Here is a 15,985-nt window from a genome sequence, read left to right on the forward strand (position 1 = left end):
ACGTGGCAAAATACCCGGCGTGTGGCTGGCTGCTGTCTTGCTGTGTAGATAATGACTTGCGTCATGGGATGTGTGTAAATGGGTATGTGGCAATTCTTTGACCAAGACCTCAGAAGGGTGAAGTACCCTTGCAACGCAAAGGGTTTCAGATGCCTTAAATTTATTTACGTATTTGTCTGTTTATAAACTCTCGTCAACATCCTTGTCTCTACAAACATGATACATCGCTTTCTTGCCAGTGACACAGAGAGATAACAGCTTCTGGGGACGAGGCTGTGCTAGCGCCTTCCTCTACGTACTGCTGCTTCATTAAGTTATGCAACCTTCGCGGAATATAGTTTCTGTCATTTCGGTCGATCTGCATGTTTTTTTAGTAGAACTCATGCGACCATATAAATGTAGTCGTACTCCTCCAATTTCATAAAGACGACGTACAGCTAGCAAGAGAAGTTTACTTCATAGCGGTTATGAGAAAATTGTTAGGGCCTTAAGGCCAGCGCTTCAACAAAGACGGGTCAGTGCGTATGCCCAAAACACTGCAGCATACATTAAAAATTTGTATTTGAGGCTCCCTGCTCAAGTTTCGCGGTGATTCAGTTTATTAGCAAACACCGCATCTCGCAAACTTTTGGGGCCTACTGTGCGATTTCAGTTTATGTATTCGGATAACTTCGTGGCATTCTTTCGGATAGTGAAACTTTATAAATAGCAGCGCTCTCGAGAAATGTCTTTCCTAAACTGTTCTAAGAGACCTCAATATAGTGTTCACACCCAGTGACGCCGACAGCGACTCTCTCGAGTCCTGAAGGAAATGAAGTATTGTAGCTTAGAGAATTCTCTTCCTTTCTTGTGGCGCAAGAGCCCTGCTCATTGCGAAAGCGATAAGTCGGCCAACACCCCGTCATATGATGAAACGAGGGTGGCACATAACCTTTTATAAAGAATCGCGTCGACGCTATCGTGTAACTGAAACACTCAAGACGGCTATTGTATTGGTCCTGACTTAGAGTGTCGCTCTATAAAAGCGTTTCCTATAAAGGCTGACCAGTACTGCAATCGTCTCGAGTAGCTTTGCGACGACGGCTTCGGCTGCAATCAATACTTAGTCACGTTCAGGGACGAGCGGTTCCATGGTGTGAAGAAACTTCGGTGAACTCTCGAGAAGACTTCTAACACAAGTAGCATGGAAGACGCAGATATCAAATCGTGTCAACGTTTTCGACATTGGTGGATCATATTGAAAGAGAAAAATTGAGGATACGATCGCAATGACGTAATGCGCGAGCGAAACAGAAGGTCTTTGCCCCTATTCTTTATAAGCCAAAATAAATTACGTAAAGGTAATCACAAATATACGTACTATTCTACGTACATTACATTATTTTTCCACATCGTCCGCACACCAGTTCAGACATTTGTCCCATCGCAGCACTAAGTTTGGGATGCCCCTGGGGTAGAATTCGTCCGGCTGACTGTGGAACCACTGTAGGTCTTCACGGCTCTTTTGCGCACTCACAACACCACCACCTCACCGTTCTCAAAGCGAGACATTTTCCCCCCATACGTGGGTTGCATTTCCCCGCGGATTTCGATGGGCGTTTGCCTTTTGCTCCATAGAAAACGAATCACACTTCCTTACTCCTACGCCGTGGACGTGTGAAGCAGAGCCACCATCTTCAACAACTCACAGCAGCGCCGTACCGAGGATCTACTGGCAAGTAAGGCCGGGCCGGTCCAAGAAAGGCTCACCGCTGGGAATGGATATGTTGAGTTCGCGTTTACAGCCGTAATATGACTAAAAATAGCCGTGGAGACTTTGTGATTCCCCGTCGTACATTTTGAAAATATGGAGATAATGACGGATAGTGATGCCTCTAAAATATTTTGTTGTGCAAACATGCATGATGACAAAAACTAGCTTTCGGACAGCTGTATCGCCCTGCTTCGATTTACAAGCGCACAGCCAGTATTTCGCGATATCTCAGCGACTGGGTATGGCTGAGGTACCAGACAGCGAGAAGCGAACGAAGCTTACGAGGAACTATATTCTGGAGAAAGATTTATGGAGGCTTTACGTTGTGCTTGACTACATTTACTCAAACAAGAAAAAATTACAGCGCATTGGCGTTCTGCTTTTACCAGGGGCTTATGTGGAAAACTGCTGTGACGAGAAAGTGGCAGTTTTGTACTGCATTAAGTAAGAGCCTTTCTTTTCCTGAGATACTTACCCTTAGCTTCGAATTTCGTAGTGAGCACAGACGTCTCCGCGTTGAAATCTTGACAACGCATCCATGCTTTCTTTACTTTTGTCAGGATACTGAGATGCGGAAGACTTTGCAGAAAATTCGAAGTTCATCTCGGAAAAAAAAAGACAAAGTTTATGTCTTGTTTTTTGTGCTGTGCGCCGGGACCAATAAAGGAGGGGCTGCTGGTGTGGTTAAGGGGTAACTCTGTATCGTCTGCAATTTCGGTGTTGAAGAAATAGCGATTCCGTGGACGCCGTGTTTAAGACAACGACTAAGGAAAAAAAAAGCGCACCATCGCTGAATGTGAAAGGTTGTCGCATCCTAGGGCCCGGATAATATTTTTTTTTTTTTTGCTTTGTGTTCTGAGTACTCAAGCTGAGGAAGAAAAGCTTGTTGCTTTAGAGACAGCCATTCAGAAGGTAATGGGCTATGAATGAGTGAAAAACAGTTATAAGATGGCTTTTCAAAACAAACTGTTCACTTCCTCTCTCAACTGTCTGCACGAAAATCCATAAATACGTTCACTATCCCCCCCCCCCCCGCCCCCCATAAATTGCAGTATTCTCTGCAAGGTATAACGAGAAACCAAAATGGGGGCAATGTCAGCAGCTCTGGCTTCTGCAGGAATTCTTGTAGTCCTGTCTAAATACTTCAAGGACTTGTGCCATATCGCCCTGGTGCGCACTTTTCATTTAGTGTTTTGCACTTCTACCATTTCCTGAATCAACGATTTCGAAACTATACGAGACCCTAGACCCGCAGTAGCTTATGGCGTTCACCTGCTGAGCGAAAAGTAGTAAGTGCGACACGTCGCCTAAACGTGAGGTCCAGGAATGTTCGTGTGCAGAGCTTTTCGTTCGCGCTAAAAAATTCCAAGCAGTCAAAATTAATCAATAGTCTTCCAGTACAGCGCGTCAAGCTGCTGTGCTGCTCCAGGAAATTAACCCCCGTATTCAGAAATGCATCTTAATTTGAAGCCCATGCTTGACTTATATAAACGACGCCTGGTGCGAACTCGCCCAAGACGCTCATTGCGTTTTCCTTTGTGCGTTGACCACAGGCGTCGTTTAAGTGGAGAAGTGAAGCGTGGGCTTCAAACTAAGATGAATATCTGAATACGGGTGTAAAGCTCATCATTCAGTAAAGTACTGCGCTCATCGTCACTACTGTTCATTGTATCACTGTGTTGAAGTAATATTAGCAATTGGGGATTTTCAATGAGACTACGTAATCAACTCGTTCGTTCCTTCGAATGGTTTTGTGATAACAGAATTGATTGATTGATTGATTGATTGATTGATTGATTGATTGATTGATTGATTGATTGATTGATTGATTGATTGATTGATTGATTGATTGATTGATTGATTGATTGATTGATTGTGTATAGGAACCAGCCACAGGATGAGTTTTGACTGGTGGCGCCTTCATGCGGCGGCGCCATGAATGTAGTGGCACGTGACGGCTGGGCCGCGCTCAGTAGGTGCAGCCGCCAGCTACGTTGATTTAATACGTTCCGTCGCTTTCCTGTTTTGCGTTGCCGAAATAAAATACCAAGTGATACCGAGTGTGATCAAACACGCTCCGCTTTCGGGTGCACAAACAGTTATTGAAACAGGACTGAGGCTGGTTAGGCCATTCACTTCAATCGTTTTTCATTGCGGCCTCACCAGGTGTAACGGCGGAAAGACGTGGTGCGCGCGGTCTGTAGGCAACAGTATGGGCTCAGCAACTGAAACAAGATACACGAAACGCATGGTCGGTGACGCTTTTTGCACTGACTGTAAGCGTTGGCGACACCGGATTTAAGCGTCGTGGTTTACAGTAAAAGGGAGAACCGGTGTAACTCATTGTGACTGCATCTGATCCGGTGTAAATCACCTAGTGCTCACCTGTGGCGCAAAAGAAGATAGATAAAAAATCTGTGGTAGCCGCGCGCTCCCAGTATTGCGTTTCAAGCGCTGAGCAGTGTACATTTCCGAGGCAAATTTACAATGAACTAGTAGTGCTAAGATTATAATAAAGACGCCGTTCACACGCAAGAGCTTCGTGTCCCATAGGAATTGACTGTTTTCGCCTACGCAGCTGTAACGGCTCCGAAGCTTGGGCTGCGAAGGTAAAAACTCAGATTTGTACTCGCCATTTTGCCGTCTTATCAGTGCATCAGTCCTCCTTTTAGGAGGCGAACACTCAGATTTGTAGTCGTCATTTCGCCTTCTCATCAGTGGATCAGTCTTCCTTTCAGGATACATTTTCCTTCCCCGTGGTTCACAACTTTAATTGCGTCCGCCACATGACTGTTTGCTATGCGTCGGCGGCGAACGCAAACGCATCGGCGCGTTCACAATTTCCGTCACCGACGGCTCTCGTCGCGCTAAGCTGTGTGAAAGGACCATGACCAAAGATTCGGCTAGTTTCTAAGTCATTAAGAATGACGAAGCATTTCAAAGATAAGAATCATTGTAACAAACAGAGAACGGCAACTTGCCGACACATGTGCGATTGGCAAAACAGCTCAAAATACAGAAAAATGGAGACGTACTTCTCCTTTCCTTAGCCACAACTTTAGTGCGCAGCTGTTAGGCGCCCGTTCCTGCGTTGAGCATCGGCGTCGGGGCAATCGAGGGAACGAGAACAGCGAAGGATCAAATAGTGAACGCCATTTGCAGAGACGATAGCGAAGAGAGCGCGAGGAGGAAGGCGGAGGAGGAGTGGGCAGCAGAACCATGAGGCGGAAAGCGGAGGAAAACGGTATGACGAAATCATGAGAAGAAACGCGTAGTGTCGTGCAAGACGGGCTCTGCGGTGGCGGCCACTACGAGACGGCGCCAAAGTAGGGCACTGTCGTCTGTTCACCGATGGCATGCGGAGAGCGCGTCCACCGATACCATATTGGAAAACAAAGCGCAGCATGAGCGAAAGTCTGCCTGCGGCGGCTGCTGTGCACCGCGCCCACGCGTCACCCCCACGCTGCCTCTCGCGATCTCCCGATTAGTGAGGTAGTCGCCCTACACTTCGCTCTGTTTTCAATTTGATGCATGAGACAGATAATCCACACCAGTCAGTAGAGATACCAGCCGTCGTAGAGGCATTATGTCATCGAGGAGTACAGGACGCTTACGTAAATATCTTGGAAAGTATATATAGAGATTCCACAGCTACCTTAATTCTCCACCAGAGAAGTAGGAAGACACCAATAAAGAAAGGGGTCAGACAAGGAGACACAATTTCTCCAATTCTATTCACTGCGTGCTTGGAAGAAGTGTTAAAGCTATTAAACTTGGAAGGCTTAGGAGTAAGGACAGACAGCGAATATCTCAGCAACCTTCCGTTTGCAGATGACATTGCTCTATTCAGCAATACTGCAGATGAGTTAAAACAAATGATTGAGGACCTTAACAGAGAGAGTCTAAAAGGGGGGTTGAAGATTAGAATCAAGAAGACAAAGATAATCATGAATAGCAGGGCAAGGGAACAAGAGTTCAAGATCGCCAGTCAGCCTTTAGAGTCTGTGAAGGAGTCCATTTACCCAGGACAATTACTCACAGGAGACTCTGATCATGAAAAGGAAACTTACAGAAGAATAAAAATGGGTAGGAGTGTATTCGGAGGTCATTGTCAGATCCTGACTGGAAGCTTATCATTATCATTCAGAAGAAAGCTGTAAATCACTGCATTCCACCGGTGCTGACATATGGGGCAGAAACTGGGACACTGACAAAGAAGCTTGAACACAAGTTAAGGACCGCGCAAAGAGCGATGGAACGAAGAACGCTAGGCGAAACGTTAAGCGTGAGGCAGAGAGCGGTGTGCATCAGAGAATAAACAGGGATAGCCGATATTTTAATTCTCATTAGGAGAAAGAAATCGAGCTGGGCAGGTCATGTAATGCGTAGGTTAGATAACCGGTAGACCATTAGGATTACAGAATGGATGCCAAAAAAGGGAAGCGCAGTCGAGGACGGCAGAAGACTAGGTGGGGTGATGAAATTAAGAAATTTGCACGCGCTAGCTGGAATCAGATGGCGCAGGGCAGTGGTAATTGAAGATCGCAGGGAGAGGCTTTTGTCCTGCAGTGGACATAAAATAGGCGGATGATGATGATGATGAGGACACGTATTGATTTCGCATTAGGGAGTACCTTAGTCGTCAGTCGTTCTTTTACTTCTTAAAGAAACGGTAACTCCTGATCCCAACCCGAAGGCGGTAGATAATTAGAACCGGCCCCGAAGGCGGAGGTGCAGCTCAACAAAGCGTCCCTAAGCGTTGGCAGGCGCGAAGCGAAAATAAGACAAACTGATACGCTCCCGCCGATGATGCGAAGAAAAAAGTCACTAATTCTGTCGAGTGGCAGAATGGGAGCTAGAACGCACACAAGTGTTTCGTTGTGCAGATGATTCCGTTCCGGAGGCCTTCCTAAGTAGAGGTAAGTGGTCAACCGCAACTGGCGTCGGCATGAGGGAAGCCTGCGCACGGTTTGAACATCACGCAGCTGTGCCTGCGGTGTTAGGGGTTCTGTCAAACCATTTACTGTATCGCAGTCGCTGCTGACACCGCTATTGGAGCCGAACAACACCCGCACGAGGCAATATGTTATCGGACACAACCACAACAAACGTTCTCAAAATCTGTGCAGTTTTCTGACAAATACTTCGTCACTGTGCGACTAACCAAAAATGAGAACAATCTTCTTGTGCTTGCTTCGGTAGCAGCGAAAGTCTCTTAGCTCAATATCTCCATGCGGAGCACTTAAAGAACAAAAAATGCGACATGGAAGGCCACATTTGGCATGGACGCGTTTTTTGAGAGCCGAAAAAAAGAAAACCGCAATATCGATGCGGACCCTCACTTGTAAGAAAAATCGCATGACGTGAGTGTCACCGAGTAGGTGTGATATTGTTGTTGCAATTTTTTTTAATGCGAGGGTTAATGCTTCACGGCCTACAAGGGTGTGGCATGCGGGTAAAAAAGGATGATTAAATGAATTAAAAAAGATTTCCGGATCTAATAAAGTGCAGGAGTGATAGATAATGTCGTTCCTGCGTTGGCTACGATTACGCGGCGAAAGTCCCGCTGCTGCGAAGTGCCGGAGCCTCGTCAGTTTCAATGCAGGGCAAACCCACAACAGGTGGTGGTTCTCGGCTTCAGCACTTCGCGACTTGCAGATTGGGCACCCAGGGCGAGGTCATAATTGGCGAAATTGCGGCCACTTCCGAGTCACGGCAGGAGTGAGGTCAACCCCGACCGGTATCCTCCGAAGCTCAACCTCCTCTGCACGGGTAAGACCGCGGGGGAGGGTTACCGCACACGGAGGTAAGAGAGCATGTGTGCTGCACTGAATGTATTTTTTTCTTGTTAAAAGGAGGGTGGCATCATCTAGGTGAAGGAGCTGAGGCAGTGACGATGTAGAGGTCGCCAGACGGGTCGCAGAATCTGCATGGCTTTGGAAGCTCAGAAGGTGGCGTGGAATCCACTCTATGAATATTCGCTGCGGGATGCGTGCCTCCAGAAGATGGATCTGATGACATTGTGATACTTGCAGGGACGCAACCTTGCCTTAAAAAAGGTTTATTTAAGAGCGACAGATGCCAGTTGGCCCCTGGGGCACAAACCCAGTGCCAAACACCCAGCGGCCAAACGGATACACACCAGTGGAGTGTGTTTTATACATTGTTGATCCATCGTCGGTGAAATTTTTCTTCTGCCGTTGTCCTATATACATGAATAAGACCGCGACAACGTTACCGTGCACAGCAAAATACCATATGGATTATGAACGCTGGTGCTCCACGTCTTAGCTTGCCGCAGTGAGCTCTTTTAACGGGGTGCATTTGCATCGCAATGTGCACTAATTTTCTACTTTATATATTACGTGGGGCCACGAATGTGGCCTGCCTCGTACAAGTGGCGACCTTTCTCTAAAGCAGACGCATGAATATGCGTTTTCCGGTGCGTCAGACCTTGAAGCCCGCAGTGTGGTATCACTGAAAGCACCGTGAGCGCCTTCGTCCCGTCGTCTGCTTCACATGCCGGTGCTTCGACTTCTGCCGTTCGCGGCGCTGTACGCCAGCACTTCGCTGAAGCACCGCTGACGCCTTACGATGGCCGCCCAGTGCCTATTGCAAATGCTGGCAACAAGCGCGACATGTACCCGGCCTCTGAACAATGTTATATCGATGAAGGATTGAAGGGTGATACATTTTCACGTGAATGGTGACCTTGTGCACAGCGCTACGTCCATGTCTTATGAATTATGGGCACTTGAGAGCTGTTATGCAGCGTCCGTGAATAATACTGTCAAATACAATAGCAATGCAGCGGCATTTATCGGATGCCCATTTGAGGGTCACTGTAAATCAAACGAGAGTTCAATACTGTCTGCTAGTAGACACTGTTAGACAAAAAAAAATAACATTTCGGAATTTATTTCCCGGTAAATGTGACAGAAATGCGTTAGGATTACGGCGCGCCTCTTTGACGCCACAGATCCATGATTTAAACCGCACTGTACACGTGGCAAAGTGTTGCACTATATATATATATATATATATATATATATATATATATATATATATATATATATATATATACGTACGTGTGTGTGCCTGTGTGTGTGTGTGTGCGTGCGCGTGTGTACAGGGGTGTCCCAGTTAACATGGACCAAGACTTGTAAAAAATGCAGGAGCTCTAGAGAAATCCTACCCACTGCAAAGTAGCGCCAGTCGTATGTACTTAAAGCCAGTGATTTTTTCACCCCGAAGTATTAATTAGTTTATTGTTTTTAATTAGTGAACCTTTTATTTATTGCGTGAATCGCAAACATTTTAATTACAATCTTGTAGGGAACCCTAAATAACCTCCGAATCAAGCATTTATTTCGTGCTGAAGTGGTCCTGGTTGGTATTTCCAAGAAAAAAACAAAAGCCCGCGAAATACTCGCAATGCAAAATAGATGCGCACTCGCCCCCCGATACTCAAGCGCCTACAAGCAACCATTGAAAGATATAAGGCTGCATTCTCTCATCGCCGCAGCGCACAAGGCTCCGCTACGCTTATCAATGCGTCGGCGGCGTGTTCTCTCGATGCCGCGACCATCACATAACATGAAGCCCTGTATCGAGCTGCCGCCGCTAGTAAAGCCGTGTATCCGTGGCTATTCGCTTGGGAGCACATGAGTAGCGGCGTGCAAGCGCGTATCTATTTCGTATTTTGGATGTTTCGCGCGCTTTTGTTTTTTCTCGGAAAACCCAACGAGGCATAGCTGAGCACTGAATAAATGCTTGATTCGGAGGGTATTCGAGGTGCCCTACAACTTTCTAATTGATATGTTTGCGAATCAAGCAATAATTAAAAAAGTTCGCTAATTAAAAGTAATTAATTAATACTTCGTGATAAAAAAGAAACTGGCCGTAGGTACATACGATTACGGCTACTATGCAGCCGGTACGATTTGTCTAGAGCTATTGGGTATTTTTAAATTCTTGGTCCAAGTTAACTTGGAAACCATATATATATATATATATATATATATATATATATATATAACTTTGCGGAGCAATGCATTGGCGCCCCAGTTACTTGTGTGCTCCAATGCTTTTCACCACAAAGTTCGGGAATTATTGTTTTTAAGCTAGTGTCGTCCTGAGAATTCGTTGCGCGTTGATCCGCCTTGCGAACTCCACGGCTAGAATTTGTGTATATCAATATGGGCCATAAGGTACTTAGTTTTAAAGTTATTTGCGAATTTTCGTTAATTAGTCGATTTCGAATTTTACTTTTTTTATTTGTGCAAGTTGTGTCCGCCGCTTCGGGTAGACGAGCTCATGAACTGCAATTGTGATATTTGCCACAGGCGATCTTTAAGGATTTTTGAAACTGTTCGCTGAAATACCCCGTATATTGTCACGTTGGGGTGAGGTTGAAGAACACAGTAGCGATGCTGTGAAAGGCAAAACTAACTTTTATTGGGCGAACCTGTGCGGCAGAACAACAGGCTACACTTATAGCACAACGATAGCGGCGAACACGGTCAATATATATATATAACTATATAGAGATATATAACTTGTCTACTTCAGCACGTGACCGGCTTCCCACACATACACTTTTTTCCCACTTTGACACTCCTAATGCTAACGTATTGCTAAAATAACTTACGATGTTTCGAAGCAGCGGGCTTCTAGCGTTTTACTGCTCCACCAAGGCGCTGTCAAGTTAACAAAGTGACACTGCGGCAGGCCCGAAACGAGCATTGTGTCGTGAGAACAGGCACGTACATTAATGGTATTGAAATACAAATATAAAGGCACAAATTCCAAGAAAGTTCCTTGCAAATATTGAAATATCGAGTGGATATTTACCATGATAAATCTTTCCTGAAATGTATGTAGATCCAGGCGTGCAACAGATAATTAAAGCCTTTATTCGGCTACAAATGTAATGATTCATGAGATAAGACCATGTTTCGTTGCTATAAATAAAATATAATCAAATAAAGCTTTCATCATCAGCATAAAAGTAATATTATGAGCAGACAACTTAGTCTTGTCATGGTCGTTTCGTCTATGTGCGCAAGTTTCACATTTGTTTTGTTTCTTTTAAACTGTGTTGGCACTTGAAGGCCATCGCGTCTTTTTGGTGTGCACCATTTCTGTACGTTTCTTTATTTGAATCGCCTCCAAACACACCCAGTCATCCATTCCAGCGGACATGTCTCTCGGCATCACCGGCACCACATTTCGAACTGTTCGAGTCCCCACAGAATGTCTTGCGACACAAGAACCTCAGGGAAACTTTTCTTTTACATAGTCATCTTTTTTCGCATTGTCAGGTCTTCCGCACATAAGACAATCTTCCTCCTATATGTCAGCGTAAAGGGGAGGATTTTCAATTTGCGCCTGCCCGCATTTTTGGCACTAGCCATACTTTTCACAATGTAAGAACGAACGCTCCTTGCTGAGAGCGCATTCCGGGATGCTTTTTCACGCAGTATTGGGCCCCACGCGAATGAATAGTCGGGAAAGAAGGAACAACGACTTCAGCGAAAACTCGACGCTCGCTTAGGTATTTAGCATAAAATTAATATTGCAGGCGCCTTCTGCCAGAACAAAATGTAGGGCATACCGCCCTGTGAAACGTCGTCTGCTCGTCGCTTGCCGATTTGCTTTTCTTTTCTCACCGGACATGGAGTGCGTTTATTTTACTCTCGGCAAACAGACGATCCGCGTCGGAGTCGGAAGCTTAGCTTCGCACGCGTGATGCATAATGGCAGTGCAGTTGAGGGAAGCAAAAAAAGACAATGTTGCCGGTTCTAACGGGACTGGAAACGAGAAAACACGATGATATATAGCGAATGCCCGAACACACGAGCTTTCGCTGGTGTGGAAGCGGAACGAGCAGAGCACGTGGTAAGAATTTCCACGTCTCTCGGTATACATGTATGGTTGCGTGAACGCGACAACGGAAGTTAAAAAGTGTACCAGTGTTTTTCCTGCTGCAATACGAAGCGGAAATTTTCGAATCAATACTTTTTCGGGTGCGAATAAAAGAGCGCATTCTTCGAATCTTCTAACAGACGGAGCGAAATATAAAAGAGAAGGAGGGTAGCCGCGGTGGAGCAGGAGGAGGAAAAAACTTTATTCGGGTCCTGTACAGGAGGTTGGCACCTGCCTGGCTAGTTTCATGTTGGGACAGGGAGGTCCAGCCTCCTAGCCCTGTCAGGGGCGTACTGGACAGCCAGGACTTCAGGGATATGATCGCGGGATTTAATCATTCCTGAAAACCGATTCCGAAGAATGCCAGGGCCGCGCAACCCGCACTTGGAGAGCATATGTTCAAGAGTGGATATCTCCTATTTGAGTGCTTTGCATATGATAGTCATGCCTGCAATGTGTAAGCGTACATTCTGCTACATCCTTTCTGCTGTACCATATTGGAAAAGGGGGTCATGGTCAGAAAGAAAAAAAAATACGAGAGAATAAACACTGCGCCCGCACAACTATAAAGGCTGTAAGTCAGAGCCAGTGCGCTAAAAAAAGTGCCCAAAGGTTTCTTGGGCCTACAGGTAAACGAATTCATCGACGACAGGCTAGGAACATGCTATTGATTTTTAACTACCTTGTTCCCGTCTTGTATAAAGGACAGACGGTTACACGCACGTTACAGCTGCCCAAACTCGCTTTTTAGAGAATCGTCAGGTAATCTCGGTGCTTGCTTCACAGACCACTGAAGTAGTTAGTACCAGACTACGAGGCAGTCCTTTTTTTTATGTATTTCGGAATGATCGCTGGCGGATTGATCGGCTCGATGTGACTTGTTGTGTACTGCTGTTGCTTGGCAGTGATCTAAGACTGCCAAACATCTCTCAAATTGTCGCACCATTCTTCGTAACACCGAGTAATATTGACAGGCGCGGATTCAGAATTTATGTGTGCCACATAATGAGCAGTGAATAAATGTGACGACTAAGCATGACACTTTCGGGTATAACGCCTTTGTGATTTTCAGTCGTTTTACACAAGTAGCCTTTCGCAATGGGCTGAACTCATTACCACTTTTGCTGGCATCCGTTTCACGTTTTGTTCACAATAAACGCCAAATCTTAGTAGTCTGCGGCTACGTGACTCGAAAGATGTCAATTTTGCTGCAATGGTACGGTAGCGCCATGTGTTACCTATATGGTGAAACGCGACTTTCATAGTAGTGGCGACACAAGCAACCACCCTTCCTCTGGACCAAAATCAGCATTTTTAGAGCGGCGCAACAGCAGATTACACCCACTGGGGCGTTATTGCAAGGAAGCAGGCAAGTAATGCTAGCAACCGAGTTATTAGGCTTAAGTAAGAGAAAATGCTACCGCCACGCGAAATTTCAGCTCAAATCTGCCAGCCCTTCATCTGGCATAGGCTTGCATACCTTGACTTCAAACTTTTCAGCACACGCTATATCTAGAAATCGGCTCGACCGGTACACATAAGAATGTATAAATGTCGCTTGAGTCCATCAGTCGAAAGGAGCTGTTATCAAGGGTCGAATATTAAGCAGGTAAAATGTTAGAATTTATTTCACTCGACTGTTTTCCTTTCTTTTATCACCGTTCACGAAAGGCTGATCATTGTGATTACAATTGATTGTGATTGTAATAGCACGGATGCAGTGCCACTCGGACAACTCACAAAGCACGAAAAAAAAAAAAAACAGCGTTGTAATATAGTTGGTACACCATCCTGGGCACGTTCTTCGGAATGCCTCGATATTTCTGGGTGGCATTTTTCGCGTGTCTCACGGGGTTGTCATCGTTCGAGCACTTTTCTCCCGACGATAATATACTCGCCCGGAAGGTCGGAGTGAATCTTATTACTATCGCCACAGTGAGTTCTACGAGATTACTCCGATAAATTGTTGCTGGTGTGCGGGTACGTGACGCTTATGGAATGATTATCTCTGTACCGTAGGCTAGGTTGACGGGCACGTAATACGTTTCTGCGGCAGTTCGCTGGGGAAGAAAAAGCCATGCCATAACTTCTAACGCAATGACTTGTCGTCTCGAGAGGAACCCAGATGGCAAAGAGGGCTTGATGAAGTTAACTAGGAACCGTAATTGTTAATCAAGGCGTGCTTCTCAGTCCCCCTTTTCCGGTAAGCCTTCGAGGCTATTCATATCCGTAGTGCGTAACATAATGTAATTGTATCTGTCTACACATAACCTTCGGTTATCTCACCGTAGCGAAGCTGCTATTTTGATATCTGGTTTGTCGTAGGGAGGATGATAGGTATTATGTGCGTGCGTGCGTGCGTGCGTGCGTGCGTGAGTGAGTGAGTGAGTGAGTGAGTGTGCGTGAGGGAGTGAGTGAGCATGTGTGTGCGTGTGTGTGTGTCTGCGGTGAGTGAGTGAGTGTGTTTGTTTGTTTGTTTTTGTGTGCGTGTGCGTGTGTTTGTGTGTGTGTGTGTGCGCGCGCGTGCGCGCGTGCGTGTGCGTGTGTGCGTGTGCGTGTGCGTGCGTGCGTGCGTGCGTGTGTGTGTGTGTGTGTGTGTGTGTGTGTGTGTGTGTGTGTGTGTGTGTGCGTGTGCGTGTGCGTGTGTGCGTGTGCGTGTGCGTGTGTGTGTGTGTGTGTGTGTGTGCGCGTGCGCGTGCGTGCGTGCGCGCGCACGCGTTTATGTGAGGACGCTTAAGCTTCACCTTTACCCGCCGTGGTTGCTCAGTGGCTATGGTGTTGGGCTGCTGAGCACAAGGTCGCGGGATCGAATCCCGGCCATGGCGGCCGCATTTCGATGGGGGCGAAATGCGAAAACACCCGTGTGCTTAGATTTAGGTGCACGTTAAAGAACCCCAGGTGGTCAAAATTTCCGCAGTCCCCCACTACGGCGTGCCTCATAATCAGAAGGTGGTTTTGGCACGTAAAACCCCATAATTTAAGCTTCACCTTTAAGAGTGGAACGTGATAGATCTCAAAGATCCCTGATTGCTTGTCACGATTCCCGACAACCGCAGCCTTCTTGCGGATGCGCTCAGGCGAGCGCGATGGTGTTGTTGCAAGGAACCAAGCGGGCCGCGCCGCTCGGCGAAGGGGATTGTGTTTGAGTTTCTGCATAACAGAATTATGCTTTCTGGTATATTGAAATTAAACGCCGACGCTATAATTTACCTAGGTTGTGTTTATTTAGTACTTTACTATTTCTAATTTTTCTGACGTATTTTACTTTGGGGAATTCAATTCGTTCAGTAACGCATCTGCGCCAGACGGAGGGCCTGCGTGATTGTGTTTCGGAATGATTTTTCGACAAGCGATGTCCGACGTCAACATCGGACTTGTTTACAAGACAGGGCCCTTAGCGATATCGCGTTAATATTAATAAAAACGGTGTTAGTTACAATGACTGATGGAAGACTGAAGTTCAACCAAGAAAACCAATAAACAGACGCCATCCACAACTCCATGTCGCCTGCAGTTCACAAAAAAGAAAATTCCTTCGGTGGTTCTTCGAAGGCGCATTGCAAACACTATTGGCCGAAGCATCTCTCGAGCTATGCGCGTGACATTCTGGGCACTGCACTCTTACCTATTTCGTGCGACGACGCGGAGTTATTTTCCATGGTCACGTTTCTTTCAATGCCGCTGCAGGCCTAATTTCTATGGCATGGTTCTAGTGTGGCGTTGTTCCTACGTGACATCTTCGACAACGTAGCCCAGCCCAAACATCGGGGCACTCGCCAAATGAGAAGCCCGCAGGCTGTGTTTCCTTTTTTTCCCCATTGGTCTACCCTTACAACAACATGCACGGTAAAAGTAATGCCTCCCCTGCACTGCAACACAAACCCGTAATAGTATGGAGGCAAAGCCGAGAAGCCGAGGATACCGCGTTAGGTTTCGTCTGGGCCAATATATATAATGCCCATGGGCAACTGTGTCGTTACGGTGCAGTAAGGCATACGTGCTCGCGACTGTAGTTCGATCAGCTTTTACCTTTACGTCGACGGTGCCCCGACTTGGGAGATGACACTGCAATCAACGGGATACGTGTTTTCTGTATGGCGTTGCGTCTTTGCTATTTGCACACGCTGTGCTTGTCATGCTGCGAACCCGAGTTATAATTGCAACCTTCTGGTAGCTTTGATGTTCACTTATACGTTTTCTCTTTGGCATGAGCTTTGCTCCTGGGAAGCCCTCTTGGTGGTGCAATGCGTATAGAGTTCTGTTACCGTGCACAAGGTCGAGAGGCTTGATTTCCAAAAGATTTGG

At 46.3% G+C, this 15,985-nt stretch overlaps 1 protein-coding gene across 20 annotated transcripts in view; it reads left to right on the plus strand.

Moving 5' to 3' along the window:
• Nucleotides 1-15,985, plus strand: part of LOC129384282 (uncharacterized) — a 667,107-nt gene that overhangs the window by 535,936 nt on the left and 115,186 nt on the right. The window contains exon 1 of one of the 20 annotated variants that reach the window (XM_072290013.1): nucleotides 7,364-7,525. The exons of the other annotated variants lie outside the window; for them this stretch is intronic. The gene's annotated coding sequence lies outside the window, so the exon portion shown is untranslated. Of the gene's footprint in view, nucleotides 1-7,363; nucleotides 7,526-15,985 lie in introns of those variants that run through there. 20 annotated transcript variants of the gene reach the window in all.

Source organism: Dermacentor andersoni, chromosome 8 (genome assembly GCF_023375885.2).
Source record: "Dermacentor andersoni chromosome 8, qqDerAnde1_hic_scaffold, whole genome shotgun sequence".
In the NCBI taxonomy this organism is placed as follows: domain Eukaryota; kingdom Metazoa; phylum Arthropoda; class Arachnida; order Ixodida; family Ixodidae; genus Dermacentor; species Dermacentor andersoni.